At 48.3% G+C, this 9,444-nt stretch overlaps 1 pseudogene; it reads right to left on the bottom strand.

Annotated features, from left to right (window-relative positions):
- Positions 1 to 284: 284 nt before the first annotated feature.
- Positions 285 to 2,106, bottom strand: LOC142457249 (DNA-binding protein RFX5 pseudogene; annotated as a pseudogene).
- Between the last annotated feature and the right edge of the window lie 7,338 nt (positions 2,107 to 9,444).

Raw genomic sequence — 9,444 nt, 5'->3', positions numbered from 1 at the left:
ATGATTTAAAACCAAGATTCCTAAGCTTTACATCCATCTTACTTATCCTACCTAGCCCTATCTTCCCACAGATTAGCACAGGGATCCAGGTAAGAAGGTCACTAGAGTTTTGTTAGTGACATAGAAGGCAAAGGTATCAAGCTGGCGGGGTCAGAGGCAAGACGAGGTGACTCAGCAGCTGTACAGAGAATGGGTCAAATGAGAAGCAAGTGCAAAGGGGCTTCTACTAAGCAGGCAGAGTTGACATATGTATGTATACACACTTAAATTCTCTTCCCCACCTTTCACGAGGGGGTTGCTTTGGGATCCTTCCAGTCATGGGGTAAGGGACTTGGAAGCACATGCCCCTTGAAGCCTTTGCTATCCTGTGTGGCACTCTCTGCCTCTCCCTTTCCCAACGGAAGGGCCTCTTTTGGGGCTTCTACTGCCCTTGATGACACTCACTTTGGGGGTGACAATAATTTTCTCCCCTGCTTCTTTGGCATGTCGAGAACTAGAGCCCCTTACTCCTTTGGGAATAGCGCCATCTTCCTGACCCTGGGCAAGCACTGTCCCCCTCTCGGCCTCACCCTTTAGCCCTGTCCCCTCCGACCCTCCCGAGGAGTTGCTTGCCGCTCCAGAGCACCATGTCTCCAGTGGTAACCTTGACCGGGCAGAGTCGGGGGCAGCTGCTGACTTCTCCGGGGTTAGAATTCCTTTCCCCCGCTTCCACCTGATTTTTATCGAGGACTCCCCCACCTTCTTTTGGCATCAGCTCCTACATCCTCTCCATCCTGCTTCGCTGCTTTTGTTGGCAGGCCCTGCCCCCTGGCCTCCCTCACAGGTCCTTCAGCGGTCCTCTTGACGCCCTTGTCATGGGGTCCCGGGTCGCTGGCTGTGCCTACCTCCCTGTTCTCCATGCTTCGGGCTGAGGGAGACCCACAGGTGGAGCTCACCAGTCCCAGGAAAAGGCGGGACAGCTGGTAAGGTCATGCTAATGATGGGCACTGCCGCCTGAGGAACCCCAGCCCTGCTGGGCAAAGGCAATGTAGCCACTTTTAAGGGGCCTTGAGAGAGCTTGGGGCCAGAATAGGTGGAGAGACTCGAATTGACTGGATATGTGAGCAAGAGATCCGGGGGAGGAGCAGAGGGAGTCGAGCCACCAGGGACTTAGCTTGGGGGTCACTGGCTGCTGGGGCCGGGCTCTCGACTACACTCTTCTCCCGTTCTCCACGCCCTAGGGGGCCAGGCCCAGCCCGGGCTTCCAATTCCTTGGAAGGCTGGGCTGGTCCCTCTGATTTCTTCGGGTTCCGCCCTCCAGGTTCTCTACACCGCTCTTGGATTTCGATAACCGTTCTCGGGGGCCATGTTCATCCTCTTCAGCAAGCCCCATGGCCTGGAGCACATGCGCATGGGCGGATCTGGCAGAGATGAGGTGCTGCTGAAGCAGGAAGCGGGCGACCTCTACGATGGAACTGAAGGACCGTTTCAGGATTGGCTCTGGCCAGTCACAGGTCAGGGCGCAGGCTGCATCTACCAGTTCATCCCGCGGTGCCTGGGTCACTTCTGGGCCCATTTCTGGGCTCTCGGGGGCCCTTCAGGTCAAGTCCGGGCAGGGGTGGCATACATACCATGGGCTTTTTTCGTATGCCACTGTAGCAATATTTGGACTGGCCCTGGCCACCCAGCCTCCGGGCCTTGATGTCAGGGAAAATCTCTCTGATGGCTTTGCCAAAGTTGGCTGTGCTGAGTGGGCTGCAACAGGCGAGACTCGTGCACAGTTTGCTTTGGCAGACAGGTGTCTGTGTGCTCTTCCAGGTGGTTGCGGATCCACTTATAAGCATAAATATACTCCTCGTCGCTGAGTGTGCTGGCCTCTGAGCTTTTGTCTCCAGTGCTGGGCCCTGAGGGGAGCTGAAGGTAGAGATACAGCTTGTCGTTGTCTGAGAATTTCTGTACATCTTGCAGAATCTCCTCCACTTTGTTCGCAAGGCCTTGGAAATGGTAGCTTGGAGCCTCTGAAGAAGGGTGGTGGGCTCACCCGCCTCCGCATTACCTGGGGGGGGGCCCTCGGGGAGCCCTCCCCCCAGCCTTCGGGCTCTTAGAATCAGGTTCGTCTTCTGTCATCCCAGCACGAGGGCTCGTAGCCACCTTCACTCCAGCCCAGCCCCACGGTTCTGGCTCGGCCGGCTCGTGCGTTGCTTTATTTTCTTTTTTCCTGAATCTCCTCTAGTCTCTTTCAGAGCAATGTCTGATATTTTTCTTTTGGCTTTTTTCAAAAATCCATTCTATTATTTCCTATTCTTAAGAGTGGTTGGTCTGGCTAGACCAGAGGATGTACACTGGTACAGATAGGAGCTGGAAACACAGGGAATCCAGGGTGGATGATCCCTTCAGGACCAGTGGTGAGAGTGACCATACTGGGAGGGTAGACGGAGAGTGGGTTGGAAAGGGGGAACAGATTACAAGAATCTACATGTGACCTCTTCCCTGGGGTATGGACAACAGAAAAGTGGGTGAAGGGAGATGTCGGACAGGGCATGATATGACAAAATAATAATTTATAAATTATCAAAGGTTCATGAGGGAGGGAGGAGCAGGGAGGGAGGGGGGAAAATGAGGCGCTGATGCCAGTGGCTTAAGTGGAGAGCAAATGTTTTGAGAATGATGAGGGCAATGAATGTACAAATATGCTTTACACAATTGATGTATGTATGAATTGTGATAAGAGTTGTATGAGCACTTAATAAAATGATTAAAGATAAACAAAACAAGAATAAAATTTTTAAGAGTGGTTGGTAGTGGGAACTGAGCACCATCTAGTTCTTCTGGTCTCAGGTTAGAACAGGCTTTTTTTGTTAATGGGCCATTCTTCCTTTGGACTAATTGCTTCCTTGAGGCTTTGGTTTTCTTGGTAGTTAGTTTTTTGTGCCAAACTGGCTGATAAACATGTGTGGGATTAATTGAAGGGCAGAGAGATAAATGGTTTGGCGAGCCTCGCCTTTCTTGTTGTTTGCTCTTTGATCACCGGACCAGTATGCGGCTGCCTTGCTTGTTCTGTGCCTCAATTTGCAAGTCACACTACCTGTGGGAAACCTAACCCATGGACTGTGTCGCTGTAATTTGAGGTTCCTTCAAGACTTGCTTCACTACACAATTGGAATTTACATCTGGCTGACTGTTTGTGCCCTGCCTTGCTGTTTGCTGCCTGTGCCCAGATAGCCTAAATTGCTCTATAGAGGACTACCTGGCGGCCCTCAAGACTTGAAGGACTGCCAGTGTCTCACAACTCTCTCACGGAGTGAGTTGCACTGAGCCATTTGTACTGCTTTATAATTTAATTAACTGCTTATTCCTTACGTTATATATCTATCTGTATTAATATATATATAATTATTAGAATTTAGGTTTTGTTTCTCTAGAGAACCCTGTCTAACACAGGACTCCTATTCTCCAGGCAGGAAGAGACCAACAGTTGCTTCTTAGATGCCCACTTGCAAGTTTTTCAGACCCTAGATGCTATTTAGCAGACTAGGATGTAAAACATTATCTTTAGGATCTATCGTTGTTATGTACCACCAAGTCGGTCCTACCACTAGAGCACAACAGAACAAGACACTGCCCAGGCCCGCTCCATCCTCACCATTGTCTCTACACTTGAGCCCATTGCTGCAGCCATGCTGTTAATATGAGCGGGTACCCCCCCAAAAAAACTGGGAAAAGGCTCCATAGGGCAGAGCTTTGGTGGTATGCATTTTCCCCTTTATGCGAGCATCAAGCAACTCGCTCTGAGTTAGTGTACCCAGTGGTGTCTCCTGGGAAGGTTCTCTCTGGTCACAGCGAATTTTTCATAAAAGAAGTTTCACTCTAACTTCGTTTTATGGGGTGGCTGATTTAAGAGAACAGTGCAGCTGTGAAAGTTTGTTTCCTGCTTGGGAAAAATGCTGCAGAAACTGTTATGATGTTGAATACAGCTTACAAGGACAGTGCTATGGGAAAACTCAAGTGTACAGTGGTTTTCTCATTTCATAAAAGGTAAAATATCAGTTGATGATAAACATCATTCTAGATATCTGTCAACATTCCAAAGAGACAAAAATGTTGACAAAATTCAGGTACTTGTGCTCCAAGACCATTGAAGAGATGAGGAAGTTATCTGGATTTTATCAGTGAATTGTAAAGGAAGATTTAAGAATGAGAAGGGTCGCTGGCAAATTTGTGCCTTGGGTCCTGAAACTGACCAGGAAAAAGAGTGCTGAATGGAAACATGCTGAGCTTTGAAAGAACAGCTCCGAATTGACCCAGACTTTCTGCAAGGTCATTACTGGTGATGAGACAAGGTGCCATTCTTCAGACCTCCAAAGCAATCAAGCCAGTGTGTGTTAGTCTGGATAGACTAGAGAAACAAATTCATAGAGACTCATATGTGTATAGGAAAGAACTTCATATACAAGAGCAATTGAGTATTGGGAAAACAGCCTAGCTCAGTCCAGATCAAGTCCATAAGTCTGACATTAGCCTATTTGTCAGATACCACTCTCTAAAGTCCTCTTCAGATTCCTGCAACACATGCAATGACACCAAATACAGGATGATCACAGGCCAGTGGATGGAAAGTCTTGTGGATCCAGTGGTAGTAGAAGCATCCCAGCACTGGTGTGGGTCTCCACATGACTTCTCCAGCTCTCTGATTTCTGACTGCACCAGTGTAGCTCCATGAGGCTCATCCTCAGTAATGTCTTGGCACAGGGAGTGTGTGTGTGTGTGTCCCGCCTCCAGCGAGCTATTTATCTCCTGAGCACCTCTGAATGAGGTCATCAAGCTGCGATCTGATTGACAGACTAAACGCCACCCCTTCACTCAAGTCTCAAATTGACAACAGATAATGTAACTACCCCATATGCTGAGCATGTCCTTCCATTAGGCACAAGATGCTGCCAGTTGACCTGGATGTCCCTCAGGACTATGGTTGTCAGCCTTCAAATCCAATGGTTCAGTCCTGATATCCAGGTCGTTTTTCTACCTGTAGCACTTATGTGAAGAGCAGGGCTTAAATGTGGACTGCCCGATTTCCGATCGTTTTCTTATCTGTACGATCCTACTAAGTTAAAATCAGATTACAATCCTGTCTGTCTTCCCAGGTTGTTGGAGAAATTAAATCAGTTGGTATACATAAAGCATATATTCAGAACTGTGCATGTTCGTTGTAATTATGTAAAGGTTAGTTGTGATCATCATTGCAATGGCATCCAAGAGACTTTAAATGAAACAACCATCACCACAACAAAATATCCTTCCTGGTAGATCTCCAACCTGAACAGACTGGCTCTCCTAGCTTCTCCTGAGAGGGCACCAGGATTCTGGAAAGTCACATGGGAACACCCCCGCCTGCCGTCACCTGGCACTGCTGGCTGAAACCACACCCTGCAGTACTTGTAGGGAAATAAAGCAGAGGAGGGAGGCACCAGAGCACAAATTTTGTGCTGGTTCTCAAATCTAGGTGGCTCTGGTATCAGGCATTTGCCCAGGCAATCCTGAAACAGGGTTTTAATCCTCTTTGCCTCTGGTCCACACAAGCAGTTTCTTTTGGGATCTTTCTGCATGACTGGCAAGTTCCCCTTCCTGGGTGCCAGGTGTGGGGCCATAGCCTCACCCTGGCTGTTGTCCTTTCAAAAGTCCACCTCGACCCCACTCAGGGCTTAACCTCAGAAAAGCTCATGGTGCCTTGTGAAAGAGAAAGGCAAGTTGCAAATCGTGAGTCTGGTAGAACCACTGGTTACAATATTTAGGGAAATACATTTAGAAAGTCTAGAAGGATGTATACACAGTGGTTACCTCTGGGTTGGGATCTTAGCAGGGACAGGGGTGGGGGGTGAGCCAGCTGCCATTGGGTTGGTGTCACTCCTGACACCCGATGGTGATCAGCTTAGGATTGCGCCTGTGGGGATTTCAGCAGCTGGTTTCTCAGAAGTCAATCACCAGGCCTTTATTCCAAAGCACCTTTGAGCAGCCTCCAGCCCCCAGCTGTTACCAACCAGGTGGCTCTGGGAGGGAGAAGGACTCCCTGCTTGCTGTAATCCTGTCAGTATTGTTAGACATTTTCACAGCAAGCATATGCTAGTTTTACAGTGACAAAATAACCCCCAAAATATTTTCAATAAATACCAAATCACAGAAAAATATTTGCAGCCCACCTTTTGTAGATAAAAGGGTTAAAGAGATGCATACAAGTATTTATAAATTAAAAAAGAAAATGGTTGAGGAGAACGTAATGAAATAGCAGCAGTAGGTAACCTGGGTGCTGTGCCATTGAGCTGATTCTCACTTGTGGGGCCCTGATTATGCGCTCAGCTTAATGGAAAGGTTGGAGGTTCAAATCCCCTTGCTGCTCCATGGGAGAAGGATGTGATTTGATTCTGTGAAGATGATGGCTTCAGAAGCCTTTCTACTCTATCCTAGATGCCTCTATGACTCTCAAGGGTACTGAAAGGACTCTTTTAATTTTCTTCTTTCTTCTATTTTCCAAACATGTCATATTGAAAATTCCTTACACTTTTCTAGTCAGAAAAATAGAATTTTGAAATTACAGGGAACCAACACAAAAACACCAGATCATTAAAAAAGATGTGCACAAGGAAGCCAGAAAGCTTAAAAGACTTGAAAGGATAAGACTTAAAATGAGACTATTTAATAAGGAAAAAATATCTTCTAATTTTTGTAAAAATGAAAAACAATTGGGAATAATACAAGTGAGAATGAGGAAATCCGCTGGAAACTTACAAAAGTTCTACTCTGAAAAGCCAATAGCTGGAACGAATGTTTAAAAGAAGCCACTGGAAAGCAGGCAAGTGGTGAGACCTTGTCCAGGCCTTGTCTGTGGGAGGCCCTGGTCAAGTTCAGAAGCATCCTTTCGGGAGCAGGACTTCTTCAGGAGGCTCCCTGAGACGGAGACACACTTACTCTGGTGACAGTGTGAAGCCACCAGGCACACCGAGCCACGCTTTCTGGGGACCACCGCCTTATTTCAGAGCCATGTAGGCATTTATCCAGCACACACACCCCCGTCCCGTCCCGCCGCCGGACCAACAGCTCCTTGAAGGACAGGGGGCAGGGGTGCCATATGCCCACCCCTGCAAGAGCCTGACAGAGGGGAGACAATCCATAACCTCCCATCATCTGCCTCTGGACCCTGCAGAGGCCTTCAGCTCCGTGCCTCGGTATTCTCAGATCAGGCTGCAGCCCAGCCCGGGGGAGCACCCTTACCACGTGATTCTCGCATGGCTCCCACCCCAATTCATCACCGCACAGATTAACCTGATGATGTTTGATTCCATGCACAAATGCCTACTGACGATGTGACTGACTGGCATCCCGCCCTCCACGCTGCAGCACTGTGACTCAGAATTCGAGCCTGCCAGAGCTCACGTAGGCCTCCCTCTGCCCTCCCACAAAAAGAGACTCCTCATCCCAGTGAGCTCCCTTCAGCCTGCAGCAAGCTCCCAGGAAGTCCCGGCCAGCCAGGGAGACTTATTTTGTTGGAGGGACTACGCTCTGTGGGCACAGAAGGGCACTCTGAGACTGGCCCTGAGCCCTCGTGGACCCTTTCCTCACCCAGGCCCCAACCCACAGATGGCCCTTGAGTCTGAGCAATGTCCAGGAATGACCTAGAGCCCTCAGCCAGCTTTATTCGAATCCTGAATCATTTGTGATCACAATTTTAGTTACCTTTTTTGTTTTTCCTTTTCTTTGTGTTCATTTTTTGTTTTATTTTTGTATTGATTTTTATTCCATTAATTTTAGATCAATACTCTTCCCTAAGTTCATAACTTCCAAAAAGTTCCTGAGTGGCACTGTTGGGTAAGCATTGGGCTGTTAACTACAAGGTTGGCAGTTCAAGCCCACCAACTGCTCTGAGGGAGACGGATGAGGCTGTCAGCTCCTGGGAAGATTTACAGCCTCAGAAACCTGTTTAGAGTCACTGTGAGTCAGAATTGACTTGAGGGCTGTGGGGTTTGTTTGTTTGTTTGTTTGTTTGTTTTTTATACACTCCAACTAAGCCCTTAAACATCTAGCTCTTGTCAGTCTAGAACAGGAGTTACTGGTGAGAAGAGAGGAGGTTATTGGGGGATGATAAGAGCAATGCCTCTCACACGGCAACGTGCAATGAATCACCAGAAATTGTGGCGATGCAGGTTCTCCTCCCATAGTCCTAGGGTGATGTCTGAGGCTCTGCCTTTCTCACCAGCGCCCAGCTGGTGCTGATGCTGCAGGTCCCAGGACCACACTCTGCGTGGCAGGCGGCAGGCAGTATCCTTGTGCCCATGACATCATGAAGCAGGAAGAAACTCTAGAGGCTCTGTTGGCTAGCTTCTCCTGGAGGATAGAAATTCTTCTGACATATAGGATAGCGATGGAGCCACAAAACGGCTCACAAGAATGCACCTGGGGCGGGGGAGGGAGAATGAACCTGGAGGACATGCTACTGAGTGAAATTGTTGTTGTTGTTGGTAGGTGCCTTTGATAGTTACATAATCTGGTGTCAACCTGATGATATTAAAAGGGTGTCAATCAAGTCACAGCTCATTTGGAGGCTCATTTGGAGATAAATAGCTCACTAGAGGTCAGACGGACTATCTCTCTCTGCTTTGTCTTCCTGCTGACAAGCCACATGGAGCTATGCTATGGAGCCAGAGCCCTGGGGCTAGAGGAGTCATGTGTAGACCCACGGCAGTGCTGTGCTGCTTCCACTGCCACTGGATCCACAAGACTTTCCACCCCCTGGCCTGTGATCTTCCTGCATTCAGTGTTATTGCACGTGTTGCATGAGTCTGAAGAGGAATTTATAGACTGGTATTGGACATATGGTCTAATATTGGACTTGTGGACTTGATTTGGACTGGGCTGGGATGTTTTCTTAATATACAATTACCCTTCTATATAAAGCTCTTTCTCATACACATGGGTGTTTCTGGATTTGTTTCTTTAGTTTCTCAGACTAACACACTGAGTGCCATTGAGTTGCTTCTGACTCATAGCGACCCAGTACACCACAGAACAAAACACTGCTCCGTCTGGGCCATCGTCCCAGTCGTTCTAGGCTTGACCTGTTGTTGCAGCCACTGTGCCAATCGTCTCGAGGACCTTCCTCTTCTTCGCTGCCCTCCACTTTACCCAACATGATGTCCTTCTCCAGCGACTGTTCTCTCCTGACAACATGGCCAAAGTACCTGAGACGACATCCTGTCATCCTTCAATCACAAAAGGACAGACATTGTGTGAGAACACTACTATAAAGAGGCAAGAAAAAGTCTCCATGGAGAAAGAAATATTCTCCGAGCGTCACGGGGGGATGGAAGGAAAGTCATTAACTAGAGAGCAGATTTGGATTAACTTTGGCGCAGGAGAAGGCAAAACACTGGGAGCGGCAGGTCAGCATAGCATGGCCAAGGCAAAGGAAGCCAGTGG

The sequence above is a fragment of the Tenrec ecaudatus genome, chromosome 9, assembly GCF_050624435.1.
Source record: "Tenrec ecaudatus isolate mTenEca1 chromosome 9, mTenEca1.hap1, whole genome shotgun sequence".
NCBI lineage: Eukaryota > Metazoa > Chordata > Mammalia > Afrosoricida > Tenrecidae > Tenrec > Tenrec ecaudatus.
The sequence above is the reverse complement of the archived record's forward strand: the minus strand, read 5'-3'. Positions and strand labels throughout refer to the sequence as shown.